This window comes from Sorex fumeus, unplaced genomic scaffold, assembly GCF_029834395.1.
Source record: "Sorex fumeus unplaced genomic scaffold, SorFum_2.1 ptg000007l, whole genome shotgun sequence".
NCBI lineage: Eukaryota > Metazoa > Chordata > Mammalia > Eulipotyphla > Soricidae > Sorex > Sorex fumeus.
The window spans coordinates 9124268-9142711 of record NW_026606064.1 but is presented as its reverse complement, the minus strand read 5'-3'; the positions used below and the strand labels follow the sequence as shown (position 1 = coordinate 9142711).

General features: G+C 43.4%; 1 protein-coding gene across 4 annotated transcripts in view; it reads right to left on the bottom strand.

The window, feature by feature from the left end:
* Positions 1-17461, bottom strand: part of AMBRA1 (autophagy and beclin 1 regulator 1) — a 207670-nt gene extending 190209 nt beyond the window's left edge. For 2 of the 4 annotated variants that reach the window (XM_056107395.1, XM_056107402.1), the window contains exon 1: positions 17251-17460. The gene's annotated coding sequence lies outside the window, so the exon portion shown is untranslated. Of the gene's footprint in view, positions 1-17250 lie in introns of all 4 variants that reach the window. The other 2 variants (XM_056107387.1, XM_056107407.1) reach the window with 2 other exon arrangements.
* Between the last annotated feature and the right edge of the window lie 983 nt (positions 17462-18444).

The following is an 18444-nucleotide window of genomic DNA, read 5'->3' as shown; positions in this document are numbered from 1 at the left end:
GGGAGGGCACTATATTATGTGTCAAGCCATAGTGGAGGTATCAAGAAGTAAAGTCAAAGACAGGCCTCCAGCCTGGATCTCAGTCTAATGGCAACACCATAGCTGCATTACTCTGTAACTATAACTACAGGACTGGCATGTGGAAAGTACTTCCCTCCCAGAAATACAAAGTGCTCGTTAGAAGTTGACCAATCCAGATAATCTCCCAAAAGCAAATGGTATTTCCCCTAAATATTTCATGTATTTTGTTTTTTTGGCCCCACCCAGTGATGCTCATGGCTCTGCACTAATGAATCACTCCTGGCGGGGCTCAAGGGACCATATGGGATGCTGGGGATAGATCCCAGGTCAGTCACATGCCTGTACTCTATCCGATCCCCTCTCCATTTACTTTTATAACAATCGTTCTTAAGTTTCAATTCCACTCTGACATTCTAAAAGTCACATAATGGGGGGGTGGGGGGGGGAGGGAGCGGGGACGACACCTGGCTGTGCTCAGGGCTTACTCCAGGCCCTGCACTCAGGGATGAGGCTCTGCACTCAGGTGGACCATACAGGGTATCCGGAACTGAACCCAGATCTACTACAAGAATCTTAAGCAATGTACTATCTATCTCTCCATCCCTGAACATAAATCTTAATGTTATACTAACTTGCCCTTTGTTACCAGATTCACCAAAGGCAGTTCTGAGACAAAAGCCCAGGTTTCTCACCCACAGCATTGTCCCCTGAGCTCTACTGGGAGCGAGCCCAGCAGAGATTCAGAGGCAGCCCAGACTAAAGCACCACATCTCTTTTATAGATTTTTAATTACTGTTACACTGAAGAAAAACTACAAGATTCATAGCACATGATTAAATATTCAAAAATTGCTCCATCTCTTTTATTCTTCAAAGGTACTGGCAACAACTGTTGCCAAGTCAACAAAGCTCAATGAATGCATTTGATATTTTCAGTAACAGGGAAGGAGGGAATAAATGTTCCCACAGTTCAACTAAACCAACCTAATAACCCTTCATTAAAAGTACCAACGGTAATACCTCCTCCCAGTTTAGCTTCCCAGGTAGTCAATGACCCATGGACCTCAAAACACAATCTCAATAATGGGGAAGAGATTCCTTATAAGGTACCTTAATATAGATTTAAGTATCAGGTAAATGAGTTAATGTTGTTCTAAGTACCTAAGCTACACATTTAAACTGGCAATTTAATACTGCATTTAATGACTATTTTTGTGTTTATACTCTACAACAGACTCTAATGTTCTTTTTTAACCCATCTTCTGGGTTTCTATTTCTCCAGGCACTACAAACCTAAAGTATGCTGATACCATATGCACCTCTACCAAAGCAATTTTAACCTGACATTCCAGTCATAAAAATTCTATGACTTTGTGTGCACACACATTGTCTCAGGGACTGAATCCAGGTCTCATACAAGTAAGGCATGAGTTTTACTGCTGAGCTAGATCCCTGGTTCCAAGAAATCCATTACCTTTTTTATCCAAAAAGAGAGACTGCTGCCTTGTGTGTGAAACCTAGATCTGTCCCTAGCACCCCTTCTGGCCCCTGAGTACCACCTGGAGTAATCCCTGAGCACAGAGGCAGGAGTAAGACCTGGGCACTGCTGCATCTGGCCCAAAGAAACAGAGAGAAAAAAAAAAAAACGTTATTCCTTAGTCTGTTGTTGGTAATGTATTCTCACTTCTCACTTAAACATATATACAGAGACCAAAACTATTTTACCAGAAAGACTCTCAAGCACTGTAGTGTAGCGGTAGGGTTATTTCCTTGCACGCAGCCTATTCAGGTTCAATCCCTAGCACCAATACAGTCCCCTGATCTCCCCAGGAGTGATCCCTGAACCCATAACGAGAAGTAAGCCCTGAGCAAAGCCAGTTGTGACCCAAAAAATAAAAAAAGAGAAAGTAATTCTCAGGGAACCGGAGCAATATTACAACAGGTAGGACGTATGCCTTGCACGTAGCTAACCTGGGTTCAATCTTTGGCATCTAGATGGTCCCCGGGCACTGCCAGTATTAATTCCTAGGTGCAGAGCCACGAGAAAACCCTGAGCATCATCAGGTGTGGCAAAAGAAATAAGAAAAGAGACTCTCAGTTCCAATCTAATAACTCTCAAATCACATACTCCATTATAGATGTTGGCTTTGATCCCCAATACTTAGGAAGAATCTTAACAGTAATACATCTATATAGTAATGAAATGACTCATTTTGAAAAAAGAACATATTCCTGAGCATTCAATATGGAAGCCAAGAAGAATCCAAATGCTAATCATCTCTGCTATTGAGAGACACTGAGCAATTCACCTATTCTCTAATGACTATTTCTTCATAAGGAAAATGAAACTATGCTCTTAAAAATGACAGATATTCTGCTTTTATAAGCTATTCAGCAACTGTGTCCTAGAGTTACCATAAACCTCATTTAATCATCTTTGTCATCTCTCTAATTTCTAAACAAGTCCATACCTAAATCATGCCAAAAAGATAGTAACTAGTCCTTAGAAAAGTTATTTCACAACATTCCTTGGTAACATTCCAGTATCTTCTAGCCAGGAAGTTCTTTCTGACTTGTAATCTATATCTCTTCTGTGGCAATTAACACACATTCCCTCTTGTTTCATCTGCAATGGAAAGAAAACATCTGTGTAACACCACCTGAACAATATTCCTTCAAGATTATGAAATATAGGAAGCCCATTTTAATCAAGTTTCATGTAAATGGAACATGGCTTTAAATGGGTCACCTAGACAAAGAACATGATTAAAAGTCTTAAATTCCCAGCTCCATCACTGACTTGCTCTGAAGAAGATAGAAGTTAAAACCAAGCAGATGCTCTACATCAATTAGCCCATCCGTAAAATGCAAATAATAAAGCCAGTATGTTCAGAGAATTCATTTCCTTAAAAAAATAAGCATAGTGAAAAGATTCTCAACCTCACTCTAAACTTTGCCAATCCTTCAACATCGCAACACTATGGAAACTGCTTTAATCCCTTCAGTTTAGAAAGAATTGGATTAATACTACAGTATCAGGGCCACAGCGACAGTACAGCAGTACAGCATTGTCTTGCACGTGGCTGACCCAGGTTTGATCCTTAGCATCCCATGTGGTTCTACAAGCACCACCAGGAGTAATTCCTGAGCACAGAGCCAGGAGTAACCATTAAGCATTGCTAGGTGTGGCTCAAAAGAAAAATATTTTTTTTAAAAATACAATACCAAAAATAAATAAATAAAAATACAGTATCCAGGGGCTTGCAATCCCACTCCTGAATACACTCAAGACAACAAGAACAAGTACACATATATTCATAGTAGCACTTATTCATGACATTCAAAAGGTGAATGCAGTCTAAAAGAATGAAGGGATAACCAATTTATGATATATTCATACAACAGAATATTATTCAGCCATTAAAAAGAATACATTCTGCAACAAGGATAAATCTCCAAAACATAATGCTAAGAAGTCAAAATCAAAAGGTTGCATATTACATAATCCCTTTCATATGAAATGTCCAGAATAAACTATTCAGAGAAACAGAACTAAAATTGTCAGTTTGCAGGATGGAAAGGGGAATGAGAAGGAACTGCTTAACCGGTAAGAAGATATTACTTTGGAGTGATGGAAATTTTTTTAACTAAATAGAAGTAATGACTGCCTAACATTAAGATAGTAAATGACAATAAATCACTCATTTTATTTATTTTAGTTCTGGGGCCACACCCAGCTGTGCTCGGAAGCCACAACTAACTCAGGGATCTATGCTCCTGCTCTGTGTAGCTAGGAAATAGCTTAATCTCGGTACTATATTTCTGAATTCATAAACAGTTCATTTTAAAATGACTAGTTTGAGAGCAACAGTACAGCAGATAGGGTGTTTTCCTGGCACATGGCAGACTCGGGTTCAATCCCAAGCTTCCCATACAGAGCACTGTTGGAATAATTCCTGAGTGCAGAAACATGAGTAACCCCTAAGCACTGACAAAAACCAAAAACAATTTTAAAACTTGAAACTTAAAAAAAGTCTCATTGGGGCTGGAGCAATAGCACAGCGGGTAGGGCATTTGCCTTGCATGCGGCCAACCCAGGTTCGATTCCCAGCATCCCATATGGTCCCCTGAGCACCGCCAGGGGTAATTCCTGAGTGCAGAGCCAGAAGTGACACCTGAGCATTGCCGGGTGTGACCCAAAAAGAAAAGAGTCTTATTTCTGGGTCCCACTCCACCCATAAAAAAAAAAAAAAGAATTCTGCTCAAAGTGCATGCATTGCATGCCGGAGAACTGGATATGGCCTCCGGCACTGTATGGTACCTGAGCACTACTGGGAGTAACCCCAAGCACAGACCCAGGGGTAGACACTGAACCAAATACCACTTGGTTTTTGGCTCAAAAAAAAAAAAAAACACAAAGTTTTAATAAACTGGCTAATTTCATGTTAAGTGAATTTACCAGTAACACTGGTGGAGGCCACACCCACCTGGTACTGGGACCCAGAGACATTACTGGCAGTACTGAGCAGTGTGAGACAGGCCTGACTGGAGCTCAGTTCAGCACTGCAAGTGCTCAGTGCCCCAGCAATGCTCAGGGACTACCAAGGCTATACTGTGAGATACTAAGAGGGCCACAATTTGTGTGTACATGGCGGGGGGAAGAGGGGGGAGAGATATACCTAGCAATGTCAGAGGCCACTACAGCTCTGTACTCTGTTCCTAGCAGTGCTCAGAGGATCATCTGTGGTGCTCAAGATCAAAGCAGGGTCAGCTGCATTCAAAGTAAGCACCTTAACCCTTGTATTTTCACTCCCTCACTCCTTTGCTGGGATTGAAGAGATAGTACAGCAAGCAGAGAACTTGTCTTGCGTGCAGCTGACATAGATTCAATCCCTGGCATCCCATATGGTCCCCAGGCATCACCAGCATTAATTCCTGTGTGCTGAGCCAGGAGTAACCCCTGAGTACCACCAGATATGGTCCAAAACACAGACACTAAAACCAACTTTTTTTGCTTTCTTCACAAATAAGAAAGCTAGTATACTAATAGAAATAATAGAGAGAGAATGCTTACTGCTCTCCAGGAAACCATAATAAAGTTCTAGACAGAACAGCAACCAAACTTGGTTATCATCTCAGAGCAAATCTAACTCTGGGTGAAGAATTCATAGGTGAAAAAGAAGACAAAATAAAGTCTAGAGTTTTATCACAACTATACAGTATATCTTTTATGAAAATAAGAACCACTAAATGAGGGGCTGGGGAGATAGACAACGGTGCAACAGTTAGGGAACTTTGCGGCTGACCCAACATTCCCTGCCCTACCCCACCCCCTAGCCCCGCCAGGAATCATCCCTAAGCATAGAGCAGGGGTAAACCCTGAGTACTGCCCAGTACTCAGGGTTGTTGTTGGTGTTTTTTTTGTGGCCCCCAAAACAAACAAAAAAAAAATACATGAAGCAAAAGAAATTAAGTACCAAAAAGCAATAATTTTACAAAAATCAAGAACCTCAGCTAATTGTGGGTAGCAATAGTAACCACAGGAACTCAAAAAAAGTAAAATGAAAGGGCAGAAAGCTTGGTCAATGGGCTGGAGTGCAGGCTTCACATGCAGGCAGCCCAGTTCAATCTCCAGCATCACAGAGATCCCCCACACTGCCAGGACCACCCTTGTGCACAGCCAGGAGCAACCTCTAAGCACTAGCTCAAAAACCTAAAAAGAAATAAAAAGTGAAGGGAGGGGTCAAAGCAATAGTACAGTGGGTAGGGTGTTTGACTGTGGTCAACCCAGGTTCGATCTCAGCATCCCATATGGTCCCCTGTGCACCTCCAGGAGTAACCCCGATGCATGCAGTGTCAGGTGTTACCAAAAACCAAAAGCAAACAAACAAAATAGGCTAATATGGCAATGCTGAAAAGCACATAAAAACGAAGAAAATCATGACTACTCTCACTATCTTGCAAAGAGTCTTGTTCTATAGCTCCTTCCTCCTTTGATACACTCTCCTGGCAAGACACCAAAGCTAAGAAGGACACAAAAATGAAAAGATAATGTTCTCACTGTCACAAACATTATTCATTAAAGTATTAGTTCTAATGGGAAGACAGACATGCCAATAGCCAAATTACACGGATCATTTCCACTTCTTTCCACTTAAAAAAAAGGTTGTTATCTTAAATAAGGTCAAACCAGTGGTGCTTGGGGAACCTGGAGCCACTCCCAGTGCTAACTACTCAGCTCTTGGTCTATCAGGGCCACAACGAGCAGTGCTTGGGGGTCCCTGTGGTACCAGGGATCAAATGAAGGACTCTGCATATGTCAGGTATGTGCTCTATCATTTGAGCTATCTTCCGGGCCCCCTTTCCTCTTTTATTTTTTTTTTAATTTGAAGGATCATGATTTATAATGCTGAAACAGGGTTTCAAGCATACCAAACACCACACCCTCCACCAGTGTCCACAGCTCCTTTCCAAGTCTTAAATCCACCTCAGTCTGAATTCTCAGTCCCAGCAGCCTCCCATGTTCTTGCTATGACCATCAAAGAGCACTGAGTAGCTACTCTCAGTACAGACAAAATCAGGTTGATCTCTTCCTTCCTGAAACAAGCTTCTCTCTTTCTCACAGAGGATTTCTTTTCAGTTCCTTGGTCTGAAGTACTTTTCTCCTCCTGACTCTACCATCTAGACCTTTTCTCTAGATCTCTTCCCAGTCCCCCTGACTGCAAACACCACTCAGATACCAAGAGCATCCAGATTTCTTGCCACTTTTGAGCATTACCTGACAGACCATTTATTTGATATCTCCACTTGGAAGTTGTCATCAGCAGTTCCCACTTAGAATTGACTAAAATGACGGTCTTCATTCCACTCCCCACCTCATCAAAATCTGTTCCTCCTCCAGTGTTTCCATCTCAGAAATGACAACTTATCTTCCCAGATGCTCATGCCAGACATCTGGGAATCATACTTGAAATCTCGCTCTCCCCACATATGCCAGCTTTCTCCTAACTGTAAAATATCTACTGGATCTATTTTCCACCATCTCTAACAGCTCCATCCAACCTATTGTCATCTTCTGCCTAAACCACCATAATAAGCCTTATTTAGACTTCCTCCACTGAAAACTCTGAACTTTCCACTATTTCCAATCTTTTCACTTTTTATTTTACAAATTTTCAGAGACTCCCACAAAGCAGTCAGAGTAATCTTTCATTCCCTCCTCCCTCCCCCTTCCCTTCATTGTTGCTGCAGTGATTGTTACAATGGCCTGCACAAGTAGAGTGGTGCTCAAACACTCACATACTTAGGCCACAGTGCTTCCACCTGTCTGAACGCCTCTAGCTGCAATGCTCACATACTCAGTCACATGCTCCCCATGAATGAACAGTGCTGGTTGAGGGAGGTCATATGGGATGCTGGGGATCGAACCTGGGTCAGCTCCGTGCAAGGCAAACGCCCTCCCCGCTGTACTATTGCTCCTGCCCCTCTCCTTTTCTTTCTTACATGCTATTCACACTGCCTGTCCCTTTCATTCTCAGTCTCAAGGTCTTCAAAGAAATCCTCCCCAAAGCTCTGATACTATTCGGACTTTTGAAAGCTTCACATACTTTACAATTTACACAACCATTGCTGAATTTTTGCTCACTCTTTCTCGTCTACAATATTAACTTTATGAGGGCATAGATAGTATCCTTTTTATTATTTTATTAAAATTATTCAGAGATGAGTTTTAGACATACAACATTCCAGTACCAAGGCCACCACCAGTGTGAATTTCGCTCCACCAGTATCCCCAGATTCCCTCCTTTGCAGGCACATTTTTAAGTCTGGTTGTTATAGCTTGAATCTCATGTTCCCAGTATTGTTGCTTTTGTGGTCTGGATACACAGCTATCCCACCCATCTACACTACCAATGCACCCAAGGCTCTTGATCTCTGACCTACACAAACACACACACACACACACACACACACACACACACCCTACCCTGCTTACTTCCCATCTGCCTCTTCTTACCTCCCTAAATACCTGGTTTGTTTGGGGTTTCTATTAACTACGGTATATAGCATACAGTATACAGGAATTAGAGAATTTAGAATTGCCCAAGTAGCTTCCAATCAGAGTAATTTTGGGATTGAGAGTAGGGACCAGGGCAAGGAGACAGATGAAATGGCTATAGCACACATGCATGCAGGAGGACCAGGTTCAATCCCAGCACCACAGGGTCCCCGCAGGAACCTCAAGGAGCAAACCTAAGCAGAGATAGGATTAGCTCCCAGCATCACTAAGACAAAACAAAAGAGTAGAGCCTGGTTATTTGGATTCAAACACTGGTTCTGATACTTACTAGCTTTATAAACCTTAAACAAACTGTACTCACAATTTCCACATCTGTAAAAGAGAATAATAGAAGTATCTACACCATCTGATCATTGTATAATTGAAACCCAAGCACAAAAAAAATTGTAAATCTACAACTGTAAAAAAATAAATAAATAAAAATAAAAAAAAAAAGAAGTATCTACACCACAATACTACTGAAAGAATGAATAACTGGGCTGAGACGTGACTCGTGGTAGAGTACTTGCCTTGTATGTGCGAGTCCCTGGGTTCAATTCTGGGCATCAAGCCCTGAGCACTGCCAGGTTTGGCCCAAAAAGCAAAGAAAAATAAGAATGAAAACAGGTAAGAAAGATAGCTAAATGTGGAAGAGAGACTATTCTACATGTGGAAGGCCCAGATTTGGGCCCTGAGAGCAGGTGTATTCCCCTCCCTCTGAAAGAAAAAAAAGAATGAAAAGACTCAGTGACACAACACATACTCAGTATCTGGCACAAAGCACTTCAATAGCATTGGTTCTGCCTTGTCCTCATTATCCTATTTTATTACCTGACAGAGAAGCAGACATTCAACAAACACTGAGTGAATGATTGAAAAATACAGACTCCACTACAATCATTAACTAGATTTTGTTAAATGATGGAGCAGGACTATTAAAAGAAATTTGGAGGGAAACATTAACAGATAATTAAGACAAAGACCACAGCAACTCATAACTTCAGACATAAAGGGAGGGGACTAGTATGAAAATTAACTCAGTGGCTTTTAAGCCTTAAGCACTTATGCAAAAAATATATTCACTCTTCCAGAAGTTTACCTACACTTGGGGAAGCTTTCACTTTTCCATAAGTATTCTGCTCATGCCTTGAATTACTTTTCCGAAATCCTTTTACTTGTTTTCCAAAGAATGGAAAAGTTTGTTTCACCTAAAATAACTGTAAAGGTGATTAGAGGCTGCCCCAAAATCCTCCATCCCTCTTGGAGAGCCCAGCAAGCTACCAAGAGTATCCCGCCCGCACAGCAGAGCCTGGCAAGCTACCCATGGCATACTTGACATGCCAAAAACAGTTAACAATGATGGTCCTCATTCCCCTGACCCTGAAAGAGCCCCCAATATGCCATCGGCCTACACTAGCATGTGACAGGAACGAATGGAGATGTTTCTGGCTCCCACTCGAGCAAATCGATGAACAACGGGGTGATAGTGATAGCGATAAAAAAACTGAGGCCTGTTTTGTTACACATAAAGTTTAGTCATCTATCATAGATTCGGAACTCTTTCAAACATTGTTGCTTCTCAGAATTCTCTTTAGCAAGAAAGGACTGTCCTCTTGGGGTGGAAGAGAGAGGACCATGGAGGAGGTATTTGCTTTGCATGCTAAGGACCTGAGTTCGATCCCTGACACACATGTGGTCCCCCTAAGCAGAGCCAGGGCTAAGTCCTGAAAAACTTGTCCTATTTGTTTTAGGGGAAGAGGGTACCATATTACTGCCCACTTTGATCAGGGCTTATTCCTGACTCTGGACTCAGTTAACACTCTTGGGAGGGCTTGAGAGGCCGTATGCAGTGCCTGGGATTGAACGGGGGTTGAACAAGGCAAGCATCTTACCCACCATTCTATCTCTTGGGACCCAGAGATAGAACGTTGGGTAAGAACGGTGAGGAAGTCCTCTTCAAACCGAACTCAAGAAAGGAAAGGAGACAAATATGCTGCTTAACTTTCCATTCCAACTATTCAAATTTTATCAAAAAAGCTGAACTTCAATTTAAGACTTAACCACTATTTCTTTGTCTTTTGTTTTTGTAGACTTGGAGATAAAACCCAGCACATCACAATAGAAGGCAAGTACTCTGCCACTAAGCTACATCCCTGGTCCTTGGTGCCTTTTGAAGGAAATGAAATCTTTATCTTCTTATAAGATCCTAAATGCTTTACATGTATTAATTCATTAAATGCTTACAACTACAATAGTCTACAGATAAGGAAAAGGCACAGGAAGGAACATTAAGTAACTTGCCCAAGTCACAGAGCTAGTAAGTAATGGGACTTAGATTTGAGCCCAAAGTTAGAGCCAACTATGCTATTATTCAAGAATTTGGGAAGATATTTTCCTGACTTATTTTCACCAATTTAGTTATAATGAAATATTCTGATTCTTTCCCCACATTAAACATGCATTTAATCCTCTCCAACTCAACAAAACTTAAGCTGTTTCTAGAAGAGGGGGGGTTGAAGGATGGAACCTCGGGTCACTGTTGGTGGGAAATGCACACTGGTGAAAGGATCAGGAACAATTTCGTAACTATGTTTCTCATGGTGGTTTAATTAAGAAAAAACCTTCAGCTGTTTCATTCTCTCATAGGTATATAACAAAGTAATTTGGGTTCCTGGGAGAACATATGTCCTATCTTGGGAAGCAGAAATAAACAAATGATGAAATCATGATAAGTGAAATTTGTTGCTGTTAATTCTACAGATAGAAATACAGGGCCAGAGGGACCAGAGAGAGAGTACAACAGGTAAAGGACACAGTCACTGGTTAGATGCCCAGCACCATTTACAGTTCCCCTAGCACCACCAGGAGTGATCCCTGAGAACTGCTGAGTGTGACCAAAACAAAACAAAAAAGAAATATAAGATCGGAGAAGAACTCAATAGGCTGAGTTGAGTGCATGCTTCTCATGCGACAAGAGAATTCAACGCTCAGAATCCCATGATTGCCTAAGTACCTCAAGAGTGCCCCAGAGCAGAGTCGTGAGTACAATCTGTGACCCCCAAATCAAAATTATAACAATAATGCAGTAAGCAAAGTGTGGCCACACCAAAATGATAACAATAACAATAATTGAGTAAGCAAGAGTAAAAATGCACAGAGAATGCTTCAAATGTCTTGGACAAAAAAACACTAAGCAAGACCCTAAGTATTAACACGTACACACTCAGCTCTAGTGTTTATTTCCCTCTCAACTTTAGAGTTATTCTCTGACATCACTCCCTTTAGAGAAAAATAAATACTTCAGCTGACATCTCTCCCTTTATAGAAAGCTAAATACTTGAGCTTATCCCCCACACCAACAAAAATGTACCCAGTGCCCAGATTCACTAAAGTCAAATTCCAAATAGCTAATTCAGAAAAAAATGAATAAATGAGAATAATTTAATTCAGGTCATATGTGATATAAAAAATTAAACTCATTACTCAAGCATGCTGGATATTTATTTACAAGCCATAGCTATCCTGTACTGTGCCAAATTCAGTGTCATCATACATTAAGTAACAGACAAAGACTATGTGGCAATCCTAAATAAAGACTTCCATTGTAATGGCAGTGGGGAACTTTAATTGACTGAATCATGGTATGCTGTGATTGCAACTTTAGGGAGTTAAGGAAGCCATGACTTCAGAGTCTCATCCTGCAAACACTAAATCTCTCTCACAGTATGAAGATGAGATTCAGGTTAAAGAGAGAGAGGTACCACTGCTGCTTCTGTCACTTGCTGTTCACCTGTCCAAGTAAATATTTCTCTCTCTCTTTCTCTGAGCACAAGCTAAGTTTCTGTTTAGCCAATACCTAGTCACCCCTGCTTCCCTCTGGAATAAACTTCATAAAGCAAAAAAATCCTAATAAGCTAATAAGCATTCAATAAATACTACATAAATAAAAATTCAAGAGATAAAATAGAATCACAATCAATAATGTTTCAAAATGCCTAACAGAAATACTTTCTACCTTATGAATAAAAACACAGTACAAGAACAACAGTCAACAAAGAAAGGGAAAAAGTTGACGTGGGAAATAGTAAATGCTCAATAAAGGACAATGACTTTCTGTGCTCAAGGACCACTCCTGACGGTATCAGGAAACCACATGGGATGCTGGAGACTGAACCCGGGGCAGCCACATGCAAGGCAAATGCTCACCTACTGCACTATTGCCCTGTGCCCAACACACACCTTTTTTATTGGGGGGCAGGGGGAGGCAAGGAGATTGGTTTATACCTGGTAGTACTTGGGCAACATTAAGTAGAGCGCTCAAGGAACCATGAGGTACCACGGATCAAACGCAGGCATCTTTGCATGCAAAGCATGCAGTTCAGTCTTGAGCTGCTCCCCAGCATCTTTCTCAGTATTTAAATATGGACTCAAGGAAGTGTTCAAAGTTCTGAATTTGAATCAGAATCCTGCTACACACCTGGTATGTGACCCTGGTTCATTTATTTAGTTTATTTAGTTTAGCATCAATGGGAAAACAGTATTATTAACAAATGAAGAAACACATGGAAAGAATATAACACAGTAAATGCTCAATAAAGGGCATTGACCATCCCTAAGATCTCCTTTAGTAATTTGTACCAGACTTCTCAGCTAGTAAGCTGGTTAGCCCAGGACTTAAACACAGGTCTTCTGATTTCTTAATCTGTTTCCTACCACCACATCACGTTAGTAGGCAGGCTGCCACATATTACAGGCACATAAAGACAGCTGACAAACTGATCCAAAAGGAAAAAAAAAAAATCTATATGAAACTACTTTTAGCTTTTTGAAAATAAAATATAGATTAACTTAGGGTGAGAAAGAGTTTGAAACATAAAATATAAATTATCCCAAACCACAAGACAGGTCGTACCACGATACTTCTCTACCAGCAGAAATTATGACATGAAACAAAGTTTTCTCTGGGTTTATGAGGAACAAATGAAGAAAGAAACAAGAATGACTGTGATTAAAGGAACTTATGAAGAGGGGGGAGTGTTTATTTTCTGTTTATATTTTTGGTTAACAAAACCAGTGTGGCAGGGAAGGATTATATCCCAGGCAAGGCACAGCTCAAGAGTCTGGAGAGAATGAAAAACATACTTTACATGTGGGTGACCTGGGTTCAGTCTCAGCATGCAGTCAACCCAGGTTTGATACCGAGCATCTTCCCCAAAGCTCTGCTCAGGAGTAATTCCTGAGTGCAGAGCCAGGAATTACCCCGAAAATAATAATTATAACAATAATAATAATGAATAAATAAATATATAAGGATGACCTCAGTTAAGGTGCCTGCCTTGTACGCAGCCCACCCCTGCCTGATCATCAGCTCCCTATATGTAACCTGGGCATGGCCAGGAGTGCCCAAGAGCACAAAGCCAGGAACTGCCCCAGTGATCTGCCAGGTGTGACCCCCTACACACACACACACACACACACACACACACACACACACACAAATCTTGTGAATTCATAAGTACACCCTACCCACTGTGCTATTGCTCCAGCCCCCTATGCACAAAATCTTTAAATGGGACTGGAGAGCTAGTACAGGAGTTAAGGTGCTTGCCTTGCATGAGGCAAACCCTGGCCCATTCTCTCAGTTCAACTGTCCCCTGAGCATGGTCAGGTCCACCTAGGGGAGGGGAAAGGAGGGGAGGGAGGGAGGGAGGGAGGGAGGGAGGGAGGGAGGGAGGGAGGGAGGAAGGAAGGAAGGAAGGAAAGAAGGAAGGAATCACAGGCCTAGAGATGTAGTTCACTGGTACAGTACATAATTCCTATATATGAGGCTGAGTTCACTCACTGGCACCCCAAAATTATTTGTAAATAGGTAAGTCTCAGGGGGCCAAAGCGAAAGTATAGCAGGTATAGCGCTTCCCTTGTACATGGCCAAGTCAGGTTTGATCCTGGTATCCCATATGGGCCACTGAGCATCACCAGTAGTTAACACCTGAGCATCCCTGAGTATGATCTTAAAATCAAAAATATTTATTTTAAGTTAGTAAGTCTCGAGGCCAGAAAGTTAAAGTACAGAAGGTAAGGCATCCATCTTGCACACTTCCAAATCGGGTTCAATCCCCAGCATCCCATATGATTCCCTGAGCACCACCAGGAGTAATTCCTGAGTGTAGAGCCAGGAGTAGCCAAAAAAAAAAAAAAAAACCTTCAGCATTGCCAGGAATAGCACCAAAACATAACAACAAAAAATAAAACACTCAAAGTGCTTGCAAAACTTTTTCTTTATTTAGAAATGAGAAAACTTTCATATATACTGCCAAGATTCATGAAGACCCTTGAAACCTACAAGAGGTTTGGATTTAGTGTTAATAGCATAAAACAGCATGATCAAAAGGCTGATAAGTTTCCCAAAACATCCTGAAAATACTTTGAAAATCACACAGTGTAAAATTAAGCTATTAGTTATAATAAAAATAACAAAGTCTTGTGTTAAGTTTTCCAGGGTTAGCCTTAATTTTTTTTCAAGTGATGTACGTAACTGCTTCCAGAACAAGTGCTAGGAGACAATCAAAGATGCCTACAAAGATGGAGAATTCCTGCAAATCTTCTTGCCAAAAGACCAGAGATTCTGAACCTGTTCATTACTAAAAAGGAAATACTAGGAAAAAAAAACAACCTGTCATTGACAGAAGGCAAGAATTATCCCCAAGAAACAGAGTCAATTCCTATCACAAAGCAGGTAAGAAAGCTACTGGACGCTCTAATTCTATGACCTCACCATGTCTCAGCCAATTCTGTCTAGTCCTCCTTTCAAGTGCAATCTCTGCTATTTCCAACAGAAACATCTATGTGATACCCATACAAACTCCATTTATTACTTAGTATTCGTTACTCGGAAGCCACTGAGATACTACAGTAGCTCTAAATATATGCATAGGGTCAGAGCGACAGTACAGCAGGTAGGGTGCTTGCCTTGCACATAGCTGACCCCAGTTCAATTCCCAGCACCTCATATTGTCCCCTGAGCACCACCAGAAGTAACCCTTGAGTGCAAAGCCAGGAGTAAGGCCCTAGCACTGCCAGGTGTGCCCCAAAACCAAAAATGTATGCAAAAAAAAAAAAAAACTACCAATCTCCACAGGATAAAGCTCTTTCCTCCTAAAAGTTATCTCTCTATACAAATCTCTCTATCACAAACTTTTTTTTTCCCCTCAGGAAACACACATTCATTAGCCTAACTTCCCTACCTAGATTCTCCCAAACAATCTGGTAACACTCTGAGAATGCTGGGGTCTTGGCAATTAGAAAATCACTCATAATCAAGAGTCCTTCACTTAAACCTCGCTGGCATCACCACCCCCAACACTCCCCAAACCCACCCATCCATCCAAAAAAAGGGAAAAAAGCTAGAGTTCTTTCCAAAGTTCCTATGAGAATTCTAAGACTGTTTAGGAACATAGATGTGTTCGGTTTTTCAGGTAAGGACTAGGAACTTAAACCAGTAAAATCTTAAAACTATTCTTCCTACTGATACTATAGAAACATTCAACCTAGAATGACCTCTAGGCTGATTATTCTTCCCTCCGCCCCAACAAAGAAGTTATACAAATAGAAGCAGGACACTGAAATCATTGAAAATAAAATGGATATGAACACTTAGTTCCCAAAGTTTCCAAGCTGAGGGAAGAAAAGGAAAGCACAGACAGATTGCCAGAATGTTCCCCTTGCAAATTTAAGCATCTCCAAATCTGATCGCTACCTCAACACCGCCCTTTGAACTCGAGTATAGACAGTTTAACTAAACTTCTAACCAAACAGAACAACACTTGTCGGAAAGAGCCTCCTTAGGGTTTCCTTCAGACTCTTCCTAGAAAGCAAACTCTCTGGGGACAATTATGGGCCTTCCCTTCCCAGTCTGGGCCGTCCTGAGCTCGACTCTCCAACCCCTCGCCACCAAGAGCTGAGAGAACTCCACGGAGAAGCCGGCTGAGGGGAAGAAGGAAGAGAAGTTAAGTATCAAGTGAGCGAGTTGAGCAACCGCAAAGCTCCGTGCAGAAAACCAGCCTGAAGCTGCTGCCATCGCTACCCTGGGATAAAACGATACAGACTCTGGCGCAAAAACCACACCCGGGAGGTCGCCCGGGAGGTCGCCCCGGGTGCAGGGGGCGAGGGGGGGAGGGCGGGAGAGCGGGGACGTCCGAGGTCTCTTATCGTTAATTTCACAGGATCACACACACACACACACACACACACACACACACACACACACCAACGACAGGATCTGTGCCCGTCAACGGACCGGACCGAGAGGACCAGAGTGGGTGAGAACAGGAGGTGAACAAGGCAAAGGACACCTTCGGGAAAGGAGTTCACGGAGCATCTGAAAGATCTGTGCTAGATAATAGGGGGGAAAAGTCACGCCCCACCCAGCCTGGAACCTGTTTCCCTAAAACATACACACACACACACACACACACACATACACGGGAAAAAGTCACGCCCCAGCCTTCAAACCTGTTTCCCTAACACACACACACACACACACACACACACACACACACACTCTCTTTCTCTCTTTCAAAAAGGGGGGTAGGTGGCGAGGACATGACACTTGGCTCGGAATGGACCTATGTAGGGCCTAACTCCACAGGCCTCCGTCTCCTCAAGTGCCCCTTCAAAGGACAGACTTGAGAGAGGGTCCCCGAAAAAAAATAAATTAAGTCCTGACACCCCGAGGTTCCGGGACAGGGGAGGGAAGAAGGGAGGGAGGCGGGTCCACAGGCGCCCGGTGCTGCCCGTCCCGGGACGGCGATCTTCCCCCCCCAACCCCCACCCCATCCCACCCCGATCCCCCCAGTCCCCACCGCACAGCCCAGGTGTCCCCCCCCCCCCCACACACACACACACAGCCTCCGGGGACCCGAGCTCGCCGCCCTCCGGAACCAGCCCGGGCCCCCTCCCCTCCCCCGCGACGGCGCTCCCCGGCTCCCGCCTTCTCCCCGCACGGCCCCGCCGCCTCAGCGACCGCGCCCCCCACACGCAAGCCGGGAGCTCCTCCTCTCGGCCGAGCCTCGGCAGGCCGGGCCGCCCCGCCAATCGGCCGGCGCCAAGGTCTCCTCAACCCGGCGGCGGAAGGATGCCGGGCCGGGCCTCCCAGGCTCCTCCCGGGCCTACCTGCGAGGCGGGCGGGGGCTCGCTCTGGCGGCCCGGCGGCTGGGCTGCGCCGCAGACAGGAGGCGGAGGCGGGAAGGAGGCCCGGGGTCCGCTCTTGCCCAGCGGCGGGAGGAAGCCTGAGCGCGGGGCCCTCGCCGAGAAGTCAGGCTGCGACCCGGCGCCTCCGCCGCCGCCGCCGCCGCCGCTCCGGAGACATCAAGCGAGAAGACGGCGCAGGGGATCGCCGAGCGCGCGAACGCCCCAGGCCTGCGAGGCGGAGCGCTCGAGCAGTCGTTCAAGGCGCGACGGTGGAGCGCCGAGAAGCGGATCGGCGGCGACTCCGGGGCCCGGGCCGGTCCCAGGCATGAACAAACACACCCAGATCATAAACCCGGGGACCCGGGTGGCCGGTGCCGCTGCTGCCATTTTCTCGGCTGGCACGACCGGCTGCTCTGAGTGAAGGTTTGGAGACCCGGAGTGTTCTTGAGCGTGTTGAAGATCGGGCCAAACAGCACGATCACAGGTTGTCTATAGTTCGGTGTCTACCATATGGACTCCCAAAACTGTTTATCCCATCTGAGCACATTTAATATCCTCATGGAACCAGGAGAAGATTATAAAAGCTATACATGCTGCTGTTATACTCACATAGGCATATAAACAGGAAAATAGATTATGTGTCTATAGATAGATTTATAGGTGTATTTGTCCATAATTGTGATTTCCCATGTAATATATTTTCAAATATTTACCAAATATACTGTACATATAATTGTATATACATATCTCCTTTTTTAACAACAGAGGCACAGAGATTAAAAATGAATCTAAAATAAGAAACAAAGTGAATAATCTCTTCTAAAGTTCTAATTTAGTTCCCATAAGCAGAGCAAAGAGAAGCTGGGAACACTTGATTGTGTAGTCTGACCTCAACACAGAAAATACCGTTTCAGTTTTTATATCTTTCCCCAATGACCTAGAACCACAGCTGTGCTCTGACATAATGATCAAAAGTCTCTTAGGGTTAGGAACCTTGACAGTTTTTAATCATCACAATACCTGTCTTCTGAAGTCTCCTGAGACAAACCAGGGCCTGAGAGATAGTATAGCAGGTAGGACGATTTCATTGTATGCAGTCAACATGATTCCATCCTGGCATTCCATATGGTCCTTTGAGCCCACCAGGAGTGAACCCTGAGCCAGAAGTAAGCCCTG